Source organism: Lactuca virosa, chromosome 2 (genome assembly GCF_052849685.1).
Source record: "Lactuca virosa cultivar CGN04683 chromosome 2, Lactuca_virosa_CGN04683_v6, whole genome shotgun sequence".
In the NCBI taxonomy this organism is placed as follows: Eukaryota; Viridiplantae; Streptophyta; class Magnoliopsida; order Asterales; family Asteraceae; genus Lactuca; species Lactuca virosa.
Window position 1 is genome coordinate 80,766,107 of NC_136427.1, and position 12,789 is coordinate 80,778,895.

At 32.5% G+C, this 12,789-nt stretch overlaps 2 long non-coding RNA genes across 5 annotated transcripts; both read left to right on the top strand.

The window, feature by feature from the left end:
- Positions 1-513: 513 nt before the first annotated feature.
- LOC145159209 (uncharacterized) lies at positions 514-9,125 on the top strand. 3 transcript variants are annotated; one of them, XR_013737551.1, is made up of 9 exons: positions 514-794; positions 3,770-4,004; positions 4,093-4,171; positions 5,349-5,420; positions 6,819-6,869; positions 7,954-8,189; positions 8,406-8,495; positions 8,587-8,634; positions 8,699-9,125. It is a non-coding gene; the product is annotated as an uncharacterized LOC145159209 (long non-coding RNA). The 3 variants fall into 3 exon arrangements; XR_013737549.1 differs by having other exon boundaries at positions 6,819-8,189; XR_013737550.1 differs by having other exon boundaries at positions 6,819-8,189; positions 8,870-9,125.
- LOC145159210 (uncharacterized) lies at positions 801-2,263 on the top strand. 2 transcript variants are annotated; one of them, XR_013737553.1, is made up of 2 exons: positions 801-1,181; positions 1,856-2,263. It is a non-coding gene; the product is annotated as an uncharacterized LOC145159210 (long non-coding RNA). The 2 variants fall into 2 exon arrangements; XR_013737552.1 differs by having other exon boundaries at positions 1,861-2,263.
- Positions 9,126-12,789: the final 3,664 nt, after the last annotated feature.

Here is a 12,789-nt window from a genome sequence, read left to right on the forward strand (position 1 = left end):
TAAAATAATTTTTTTCTAACATCATAATAAGCATTAGTGGTCATTGCATTGAAGATTTAATGACAAAAAATAATAGTCACTACATTGGATGCTTAATGATAGAAAATAAGGGTCTTGGAGACTTAGTGACAAAAGTAACAGTCACGACATTGTAGGCTTAATGAAAAAAAAAATGATACACACTACATGAAGACTAAGTGACCAAAAATAATGGTAATTAAATACTTTTAATTTTTGGAACCTATCTAAGGTTTCCTAATAACTTTTACCGATGAAAATACAAATGCTAACATAAAAAAATGAGAAATAATCTAATAAAATCACTGTGACTATCACACCTAACAAATGGAAATATAACGAGGACCATATTGATATTTAAGTTTAAAAAAAATGGTGAAATGTGTGAGACTAAAGTCGTTGGGGGCCAAACTTCAAAACTTAAAATGTTTAGGGGCTAATTGTGCAGTAATAAAAAGGGTATTAAGTAAAGGGACTGATTGGGAAGAAGGGGAAAGACACAAACACCGTCATCGTCGATAAGCTGACGAGTGGATAATCTTCGCCACAGTCCACATGCCCTTCACTTTCTTCGACACAATAATCATGACGGACGTAGTAAAAATGTCGAAATAGTCAAAAAAAAAAACGTCGGAAGTTTGAATACATACTCAAACGTCGAAGTCCTTTGAAACATGATTATTAGCATACAATTGACCAGGAGAAATCTCTCTATGCGCTCCGTATCCTCCATAAGAAAGGGATGAATCGTCGAGATCTTCAAGAGACTGTAACATGTAAAAACATCTCTTACTCCATTTATTCGAATATCTAGCACATCGAACATCCTCCTTTATTTGGTTAACTACTGATCATTTGAATTATTCGTGAAACTGAAAGGCTTTTAAATATTCTTCATGCTTTTTAATCTTGTATGTGGAGTTTCTTTCCTCTTTGAATTTTGGTATTCATCTACTGCCTTGGAGCTATCGTCCCGACATCTATGGACTGTCATTTATCTTCTTCTCCATTAAATGAATGTGTACAACAGTTGTTCGACAATATGCTTACAAGAAATGGGAGTATATTTCTACTGGGGTCTGCATCTCGTTGGACTTATTTTACATAATGTTTGGCCACTTCAAGTTGATCATAAGGTTTCTAGAACGATTGGTTATACCTGAGTATGCCTCTTTTTCCCTCTCTGTTCATAATCGATGACCTCTCTCTAATTTGAATTTTTACTGTCTTTGGTGATTTCATGTTGTTTAATGCTGGACAACCCCTCTTCAAATTTTGGGTGAAATTACTTTGCTAATCATAGGAGTAACTGGCCCAATTAATATTATACAAAAATAATGTTTTTTTTTGGATAGGTTTCTTGATTTGCTATGAAAATGGTAATTTATGTATTAGATGATGAAAGGACAACTGAAATCAGGTACATTAATTATTCTTTAGTGGAGGAAACGTGCAGTACATTGTCAACAATGAAATTAGATGTTGAAATTTGATCATGGATGGTTTTACGCTACTAATTTTAGGTAAAATTTTGTTTTATCTGCTAATATTCATGACAACAGTAAATCTTGCTTGTTTAGGTATCTTCTTTGTAATTTCAAGATAATTTATGTTTAGTTCTTCAAATTTGATGTCTTTGACAAGCATCTCTATGTGCATCTTTATTAAATCTTATCCACTTTTTATTAAGCTGTTGTTTTCCAGAAATAAGTTTGAAATTTCAATTTTTATTGAACTGTTGATAATATCCAAATAATACTTTTCGAAATTGTATTTTTTTTTAAAGATTTTGGGTTTTTCTATGTGGTGATTGAATTTAAATTCTTCTTTTGAAAAGCGCAGCAGCTTGCCATGGAAGATGCTGATCATAGAATGTCATAAGAGCCCTTCATCATCTATGTTGTGTTTAGAAACTTTGGTTCTTAAATGACGATCCAGCAAGCATCTGTTCCAACAGCAAGCATCTCAAATTCAAACTAGAAAAAAGCCAAAATAGGGGGTGGGGAAATGGGCATTTGGGGATCGAAATACATTGGAATTTGATGATGATGAGAATTAGGAAGAGATCGGAATAATGGGGAGGGTATGTTATCTTTATTTGTTACTGGAGTACAACCAGAAAGTATAGACAACATCAATGATTCCCGAGGGTTTGTTATCTTTGTTTGCTATTTATGATTTTGCGACACACATTTTAACATAACTCAAATGCTACATGGATATCACAAAAAAAACGTTGCTTAAACACCTGTCACAACGCACGAGCCTAAAAACCTCGTTATATACGCACACGCCATTATCAGTTTAAATACTTTATCCATATGACACTTTATGCATTTGGGATTGTGTTTGTTTGTATTAATATGCATTTTCTTGAAGTATAAGTTATTTGCATATTTGTTTTTAAAAGAAATTATAAATATGTTGGGACTATTCGGTACAAAATAAGGGCATTATTTTATTATCTTGCCCTGGGCATCATAAACGAATGGACCGGCCCTGGGAGCATGTAGTGTGTTTCCTTTGTAAAAAACACTTGGGCTATGTACGAAGATGTAAAGATTCACAAAATTCCTAGTTTGACCTTGGATCACTAAAGGATCAATTAGGTGCTTCCATTTGATTATTTAAAGTCAGGTTATTGATATTTAGAGGTTAAATGATTGAGCTAAGTTTATTAACTTAATTAGCTTTAGTGGGAGTTATTAGTGTTAATTATTTTTTTTTTATTATAATAATATAGGTGTTCCATAACCATTTTATATCTCATAACAACTCAATGAATGATAGTCTACACCTGAGGAACTGTTCCTGGACCCTTCCTACACTTAGAGGAGCTTGTTAGATGTTAGCATACAAACTTTGATATGAGTTCATTACCAAACAATACATTTTCTTATCTTATTTTTATGACTTCAATTTCCTTTTTATGCTATATCATATAATTATGTGGTGTGAATCCTATATGTACAGTATGAATTTATGAAAGGTATTCGATTGTAAATGAGGACAACTTTGATATTGTGGAAATGATTTTTATCATGTACTTGTACATACACTTAGGATGGGTGAGATTTGTCTATTATTAATTCGAACACTTTGTGGATTACATCTGACATTCTTGGGATTATGTCATGTACTTGTTGGGAATCCCGAATATTTGTTGGGATTACGTTTTGTACTTCTTGGGATTATCTTCCGTACTTTTTGGATTACATTATGTATGTGTTAGGATACTTTCCAGTACTTTTTTTGATTACGTTATGTACTCGGGATTATATCATGTTCATTTGGTATTAGGTCTTTTGGGATTATGTCCTACACTTTTGGGATTACCTTGGAAATTACCACCTGTTTCAACAATGTTGTTTACCAATTGTGATTGACGTGCTTAGAGTTCATGATTTTTACCCCTAGTATGAAAGGAATTATTATGAGAGTAGAGACGTGGGATATGTGAAATAATAGCATACGCATTGCATTCCACATTTGTCAATATTTGTTATATTGTTGATTTAGAAATGTTCTAATAATATATTTCTTTCCCCTAGTAATGATTATTATTAACCGTTTTATTATTTTAGATATTTTTTGATAGTTAATTTCGGGTTGGGAATATTATACTACTAGAAACTTGAGTTTCAGCTACGGATTTATTCTCTAGCAAAATTTAGACTTATAGCTAGGGAAATACCACAGATCTACCATGTTTTTGATAATTATTTTATTTATTTAATATATGGAATATTAGTGAGGATTTACCGAGGGATCAGCTACGGATCTCGCAAGTATTTAACTATGCACCACTATTCCTCGCTGATCACTCGAAAAATGAAGGCACTTAGCTAGGGTTCAGCGAGGGATAAAAAATTGTGCCATCTGGTTTATGTTTAGCGAGAGAACGATGACGGAAACTTTATTTGGGGTACGCACGTTTTCTTTTTTCTCTTGCTGAAATTGGCACACCCAGTTCCATCTTCACGAAGGTGGTGTAACTTTCCTTCCCTCCAGCTTTATCACTCTTGACTAAGTGTAATTAGGTTCTGCTTTATCTCACCATCTCTGTTCGAACAGATGACGACGCTACTCACCTGATTCCGGCAACCTCCATATCTTTAAATCTGAAAGTATTCTTCGTTAACCTCCGATTCAGGTAAATCCCATCCCTCTTAGGTTAGTTTTAGTTCAATTTCACAATATACTTCGTTAGGGGTTAATTTACCTTGAAACTTTCTGGTTATTGTGTTTCGTAGCCATATGAAATGCCTTCTTCGTTATCTGCAAGTTAGTTTCAGGTCTACCATCGATTGCATCTATATAAGAATAGACACTTAGAATTAGAACTTGAGTTAGGGCTTGATTAATCATAGTTTGTCTTCCAGTTTATGAGAATTTAAGGATTCAGGAACCCTTACTTTTTTAGGTTTTCGCCAATTCTCTTTCATATTTAGGAGGTGGCAACGTGAATTTGAGAAGAAACAGGTGGCTTATCCTTCATTATAACAAAGGGGATGTTCGTTTTCTTACTTAATGGGTACTTAATTTGGACACCTAATGACTGATTTAGTTTTCTTTTTGTGGTCTAGAATTATATACAAATCAATAAACCCTAGCCCTAAATCAATCATAGGGTAAAAGAGAAAAGAAGGTAAAATGTTGCTTATCACTACTATTAGAAATATTCATGTTGCTTATTATTCTAATAAAACAATAACTAGTATCTAATAGTATATCAACTTGAAATTGGAATCTTTTTATGTATCAAGAAAGAAAGAAAATAAAAGGGGACAATTGCTTACAGCTGACAATCCCAAGGCTTGATGTTGCTCAGGGAAAATTTCACATGCGTATATTTACAGACAGTTTAAAATAAAAAACTTTGTAACTTTTAACATTTTTAAGATACTAAATATACCTTGCGAATTTCATGGTTTCTGTATAAAGCTATACTTGTTCCTTTGGGTGCCAACCCATATTTATGCACATCTGTTGATATAGAGGTTACTCCTTGGACAGAAAAATCAAATGGTGGAATTGGATACCTGCAATAATTCATGAGAATCATGCAAAAGGAAGCACAAAACCTCTTTTAGTGACTTTCTTTTGATTTTCCGTTTAATTTTTTGGTGAAGCAAAAAAAGCTATACCTGATTAGTTATTTTTCAACCATCACACATAAAGAGTTCTTTATGTATGATTTTGGTTTTTATATCCTTTTTCATGTTTAGTTGATTGATGATATTCACCAAAGTACTAATTACTTGTACTTTATTATAATTTTCTTTATGGGTTTCTCTAGACAAAACTAATTATCGGTTCTTTTCTTGAAGTGATCTCAAAAGGCTATCTTTGGAAGGAATACTCACACCTGAGTTAGGGAATCTCACTCAGTTGAGACGTCTGTAAGTGTCATACCTGTGCTTTCTAAGATTTACTATGTTTGGTGTTTAGTCCACAATTGAAATCTTTTTAAAATTTTGTTCTTGTTTCAAGGTTTCATATCGATTTTGAGGTTCTCTGGACCAAAATTGGTGTGAAGCTTTGAATTAAGGACCAAAATTGATTTTTTTTTTGATTCTGAACTAAATATGGTAAAAAATCAGAAAGCAGGGGACCATTTTGTAGAAATTTCCAAACATCAAAAGAGTTGAATTAATGATCATGCTAACAACTCGAACACCACTCTTTGGTCCATTTTGTATAAATTTACATCGTGTCGATTCTTTTAACATTACTATTACGATTAACCACTTTCAACTTTTCAAGTACAACATACTAATAATATTGGGTAGCTTTTACAAGTCCTTAAATATTGGGGTGTCATAAAACTAATAATATTGTCCTAAGATGCATAGTTGATTGGTTGGTCCATAAGTTTTTCATGCCCCAGACGAAAAATATGTAATAAATGCATAGTTGATTGTTTGTTTGGGACTTTACACTTCAATAAAAGACCCATCTCTTGAGTTCTGATTTTATTATAAATTTTCTACTCTTACACATTATTTCAAATTCCATTGATATTTTGACCAAAGAGTGGTTTTAGAAGAAAACTTGAATATACAACACAAGTTGATGACCTTTTACCACCTAAAATCTAAATCTAGAAATTATTTGTACATTTATGTATAAAAAGTTGTGGCTTTATCATAAATGAGTCTTATTTATTACAAAAATGTAACTTTGAAAAAGCTATTTTAACCCGTATATGAAATTCCTAAATTGCCCTTAGGATAATGAAAGGTCGGATTTACTATTGAATTCCCCTTTTTGATGTTGCATCATTGTAATTAGTACCTTTGCATAAGTTTGAACCTAAAATGGATTGTTAAATTAGTGTTGCCTCCATATGAATTTATTCCAAACTCTGCAAAACTTGTTGACTTGAAGGCCTATATTTACGATCCATGTGAAAGCACCTTCTAAGGGGTAATTTTGTCCATTATCTTCTTTAGCTTCATTATGTCTGTTAGGAATGGGGTTGCCCATTTTACCAAACTAAAATCATGTATATCTCTCTTAGTTTTATTTTTTATATTCTCTTAGTTTTAGGAATCAGGGACCATAATTGATGTGATCATGTGAAACCTTGAAATAAGGACTAAAGTTGAAAAACTTTTGATTCTGGAACTAAACACAGTAAAAATGAGAAATCATATCGACCATTTTTGTAATTACTTTTAGAATCATTTTAACTTTCAGTTCCTTTTTTCTCTGTGTGCTCTTGTGGCTTAGAATTTTTTAAAGTTGCAACTTTAAAAAAGCTTTTGCTGATCTTTATGAGTTTTGGACGTTTACAGCCTCTTTTTCCTGGTGACAGTGGTGTAGATCAGCTGGTAGAGATTATCAAGGTACGTTCTGCTCTGTTATGTTTTTTTTTATATCTTTTGGTGCCTTCATATAAGAATAGACACTGTTTTTTTTATATCTTTTTTATGCTAGTTGAATTTAACAGGTTAATTGAGAATTAGATGATAGTTTGAGAATTAGATGTTGTAATAAGAAGAAAAGAAGGATGCAACAATAAACAAATAAATGGGCGTATGTTGCTATATCTTGCATTTAACCCCAACTCCCAACTCAAATCATATGAATAACATTTTACAAAATAACATATAAAAATGCAGATTTTTTTTAAAGATGTTAACATCTAAAAATAAATAATGACGAGCTTTTAGTTTTGTTTCTTCTAGTTACCTCAAAAAAATTTAAGGGTTTTGACATCTAATTTTTTGTTTTTAAATAAAATTGCAATTTTTAAGAGCCTCTTCCTTTGTATATTTTCTTTTAACTATATATAAATCAATAAAACAAACTTTAATTTATGGACTTATATAATTATATATCGCAATAATCTATTTTAAGAGTTTCTTCCAATTAAAAATTTTTATAATCCATGAATAACCATAAGATTTATATATAGTGGGAACTAGTCAAAAACTCAAAATTATGTCTTGATCGAAATTTCATACAATCATGCATTGAAAATTTAAATTATTCATGAATAACCATAGAGACTAAGCATATCACAAATAATATTGTAATTAAACACACTAAAATTAAAATCAAAAATACAAGTTTTTTAGAACAAATAAGTAAACCCCTGAAAGAGGTCAAATGAGCCATTTCAGTAGGGGCATATCCGTCCAACATTTGTCAAAGTTAGCAATGCATTGATTTCCAGAAACTTCCGGACGAAAACTCAGCTGCATTTCACGTGCATCCAGTTTCTTCCAGTTTATGATTCTTTATTTCATCACTTCCTGTTACCCCATTGACTAGCCTCTTGCTTGGATCCTTTTGTAGCAACTAAAAAAAATATAAAAAAAAATAATTTTTTTGTGGTCAAACATTGTCAATATTCAATTTTTTTTTAGAAAATAAATACACTTACCCCTTTCAAAAGGGCGTGTGCTTCACTTGACAAAAATGCAGGGAGCTTCATCTTGTCTTTCACTATCTTTTTCTGTACTTTGTCCCTGTTTCCTCCATAAAACGGTGGCTGTTCAAGATTAAATTAGACTTGATAAGGGCAAAACGGTCATTTCACTAGGAAAATTTTACCAATGAGAAAATCACAATCACCTGTCCTATGAGCATCTCAAACAACAAGATTCCAACACTCCACCAATCAGCAGCCTTGTCATGGCCTTTACCAAGAATAATTTCAGGTGACATGCATTTTCATCCAACTCTTTTGCTAGCCAAAAATCCGTAAGCAAAGCCTAAATAAATAAACTCACATGTTTAATAAAAGAACTGTGTCATCATCATGTGGGACCCATCAAGAGAGTGGACAAAGTTAGGAGGAAAGGCTGTTCTTTGTCAAAATTTTATATTTTTATAAGATAAGATTATACATTTATTGATTTTATAAATTTTGACAGGTTATAGCAGTGAAAAACAATCCAGTACAATGGACAACTCCTCTTGGACTTCCTGTTGTTCAACCATACCACAAGTTAGGAAGGCATCTTGTGAGTTCTTTTAGTATGTCAAATTGTCAAATCAAGCCCCTGTATTTTGGCTTTTTTGCTAATACGAACCAAAACTTTTTGAAATGTGTAGATTAAGACATCTCTTCAAGTTTTGACACTACAATGAGAAACCGATAAGGTTATATCCGTAACCTTTTCCTTATTATGCTAAATGCAAGAAATAACGTTTTTTTTTATCACAGGTGATGGTGAAAAGACAAAGAACAGCCTTTCCTCCTAACTTTGTCCACTCTCTTGATGGGTCCCACATGATGATGACAACCATTGCTTGTAAAGAGGCTGGCTTAAGTTTTGCAGGTTCAAAATCATTATTATTTCATATTTTTTTGATTGTTTTGAATAATGGTATATAGGAATGAGAACCGAAGATGATTGGATGGACATGAAACGAAGAGAGCAACTAAAATGTTATTTTGAAGTTATGTTTTGTGAAAACTCATTTCCCGATGTTTATTTTGAAGGTTAAATTTTTTTTTTTTGTACCTCTTTTGCATACTTTGGATTTCTTGGTGTTAAAACGTTGTCAGGGAGTTTGATGTTATGTGGACAGTTCTTAACCGTTGGTAAACTTTGATAGTTTTGGTATTATAATGTTTGGTTGTATCATTATTTGATGTTTTTTTAGTATAATAGTTTGATGATTGTAGTATTTTTTCTTTTAGAATCATAATACAAAAAATGATATTCCAAGTTCGCGACGGATTAGTGACCAAAAAATAAATAAATAAATAATGCATGAATTTTGCGAGGGATTAGCTAGGGGAAAAAAAATCATGTCTAAAGTTTGCAACGAATCAGTGACGGAAAATAAAAAGTTAATGTATGAATTTTGCAAGGGATTAGCTATGGAAAAAAAATCATGTCTAAAATTTGCGACAGATCAGCGACGGGAAAAAAAATTAGTATATGAATTTTGCAAGGGATTAGCTACGGAAAAAAAAGCTGATCAAAGAAATTTGCGACAGAACAGCGACATAATGACTTTAACAAATTTTGTCGCTGATGCCCCGAGTAAATGCATTGAGTGACATTTAGCGACGGATATTCTGTCGCTACATCTGTCGCAAGGAAAAACCGATCCGTCGCTAAAACCCTCGCTGGGAAATTAGCCACGTTTTAATTACCTATGGAGTGAATCCGTCGCTGATCCATCGCAAACAGCATTTAGCGACGGAATAGCGACGGATTCTTCCGTCTCTAAAACCCATGTTTCTAGTTAGTCATTTTCTAATTTCCTTAGGAGTTGATTTCTAGGAATATACACTAGGCTTTCTAAGTCTAACATAAGTATTTTGAAATTTACTCAGATTAATTGGATGAAGAAGTGGAGTAGAGCATATTAGATTATAAGTATATTTAGAAGACTTAATAGCTCGTAAAAGATTATAACATAACTATTGTTTTGGATGATTGTTTCAAACCTCACACTTGTTTAAACTTTTAAATATTATTTTGGGACCTAAGTTCTGCAATTCAACTTTAGACCTTTGAAATGATTGGATTTAATACTATTTTACAATAATTCGTGTCATGGATGTTATAATAAGTCCGTATGAATAAGTTGGGGAAATTTTTGAGCCTAAAAAACACTTGATCTAAGAAATGAATTAGGGACTGTTTGGCAAAAACATACATTTCACAAACTCAATTTGAGAAAAAAAAAGGAATAAAGAAATATGGAGAAGTATATACTAAAATCTATTTCAAACTTAGAAACATCAGAATGGTTTTTATTGCAAATCAATCAACATATTTGTTGTTTCTAAAAAACTAAAAAACTAAAAAAAAAAAAAAAAAAAAAAAAAAAAGTCTAATGATCTATTTTCAAGAGTAGTTAAAATCAGTGGTGTGTCTGTGTATTTTAGGTATTAAATGTTAAGGCTAACCGGATCCGGAACCCCACATGGGCTGAAGACCCATATCACAAATCATGGCCGACTTTGTAATATTGGGTCTATATGTTTAATTGTGTAAGGCACTTGGATTCTCTTGTATTTAATCTTCCTTTCTAATAAATAAATAGTGTTCATATCCTTATGCCATGTGTCATGCAATATGTCAAACTCTTAAATCAGTATTACACCAAGTGTCCTCCTTTTGCTTCTCCATTTTTAATTTCATTTGCTACGTCTGTGTTTTAATTTATATATCTCATAAACTCAGCAATATCTTCATCACAATCCCAATAAATCAGGATGAAAATCGATGCAGATATATTTCTGTTGATTTCCTAGAACCTCATTTTCCCCTACACCCCACCCCATTGCGATTGTGAAGCCCTTCCTCTCATCCTAATATCAGTTCTCCTCCCCCATCACAACCTTGCAGGCCACTATTGACACCATGTTTTTGTATTTTTACCTACTAGGTCTTCTCACATCTCTTGCTCCTATCGATAACTGTTGGACAATACTAAAAAATTCATCCCCATCTCCTCTCCTGAAACCTAATCTTCTCCGGTAATTTATCTTTTATACGTTTTCTATAAATTCGATTCATTAGCTTTCTATCTACTCAAACTGAAATTTTGTGTTTCATTTTCATTGCTGCTCGCTCTTCTCCTGTCATCAGTAAGGGTTCTCGATGTCTTCAATATCAATAACGCCCCTTCTTCCATCGGTGTATTAACAAAGGATGAGCATACAACCCGTGTCACTGGACCGGATCGGAAAAAAACCAGGACCGGACCCGGACCGAACCGGATTATCATATTAGTGGGCTGGTTTCCGGGTTTGATTTTTATCAAAAATCGGGTTTCGGGTTTGGACCGGACCGTACCCAAATTAAAGGATTTAACCCGGACCGGACCGGAAAACCAAAAGTTATTTTTTATTTTTTTTTTATCGACAAACAGTAAGCATGAATTACCAAAATAAAAAAAAATGTTGTCCAATTGAATTGATTCGGCCTCTCTTGTGGATCACATTATAGTGTCAATTTTTTTTGTTTCGGCCTTTTCTCTTGATCGCATTATGCTGTCGATTTTTTTTTCTTTCTCGAAAAACCAAAAGTTATATCCTAATACACTTTTTTTTAATAAAAATAGTGCAGTGTTTTTAAATAATACAATATTTATTAATAAAAATAATGTTGTTAATTGTAATTTTTTTATAAAAATAATGTAGTTTTGTTTTATAAAGATAGTGCAGTTTTTTTATTATAATAATAGTGATGTTAGGTGCAGATTTTTTATATAAAAATAGTGCATTTTTTTTATAAAAATTGTATAGTTTTTTAATAACGTTTGTATTTGTTTGCATACACCTCATTTGCACGTGTTCTAATCAGAGTCCCGCGGCGTACCGTTGTATTCATCTTGTTTTATGTATTTTTTAGTCGAATTGTGCAAACAACAAAGATACGAATGATGGATGTTACGTAATAAGATTATAATTTGAAATAGTATGTTAGAGAGTAATATGACAAACAAAACCTAAAACTGTAAACAACAAACATACGAAACCCAGTTTGGTACCACGAATAGGATTGGACCGAAACCGTAAACAACACTACCAAAGACTAATTCGGTCTAAACCCTGAAACCAGGTTTAGTACGTGGAACCGGACTGGACCGAACCCAGATCCGTTACACCCAAAAATAGTCTGGTTTTCGGGTAAGGTTATTCACGATTTTTGGTCTTTGGGTTTTCGGTCCTGGGGGCGGTCCGGTCCGGGTTCGGCCCGTTGCTCATCCCTAGTATTAACCATTAGAGGAAAATCTAGGTGCTTTGTATTTGTATTATTTAAATCAATCTTTCTGGGTATTAGCTTCTGTAATTCTTTCTCTCTCTACAAAGTGCTTCAGGTGTGTGGAATTTGTTGCTAAAGATGGGTTTTAATAGCCTTTTGAATAAAGTTTCGATTGAAACCAAGAAGGATATAGCGATTTTCCATAATGTCAATAAGGATCTTCAAATTATAAATTATTCATAAACATTACTCAGTTTGTACAACTGCTCATTTTTGGTCGATTTCATGTACATACTGCCATCTCTGTTACTTCTTGATGGAATTCTTAATTTTGTATTACATAGTTGTTTCTTTTGTACAAAATCATGTAGACTTGGTTTCACTTTTCCATCTTCATATGCACTTTTCTTCCTTTGCGTTTTTCAATTTTGTATTTTGTGCAGACAACGTGTTTGATTAAATGCTTGAACCAAATATATCAGTTTAATCGTAATGTTACCATGTTATTATATTCTATTGTTTATATGTAACAAGGACGAAGGTGAAGAGATTCTATAACAAGAACAAGGTTTGATGGATAAGC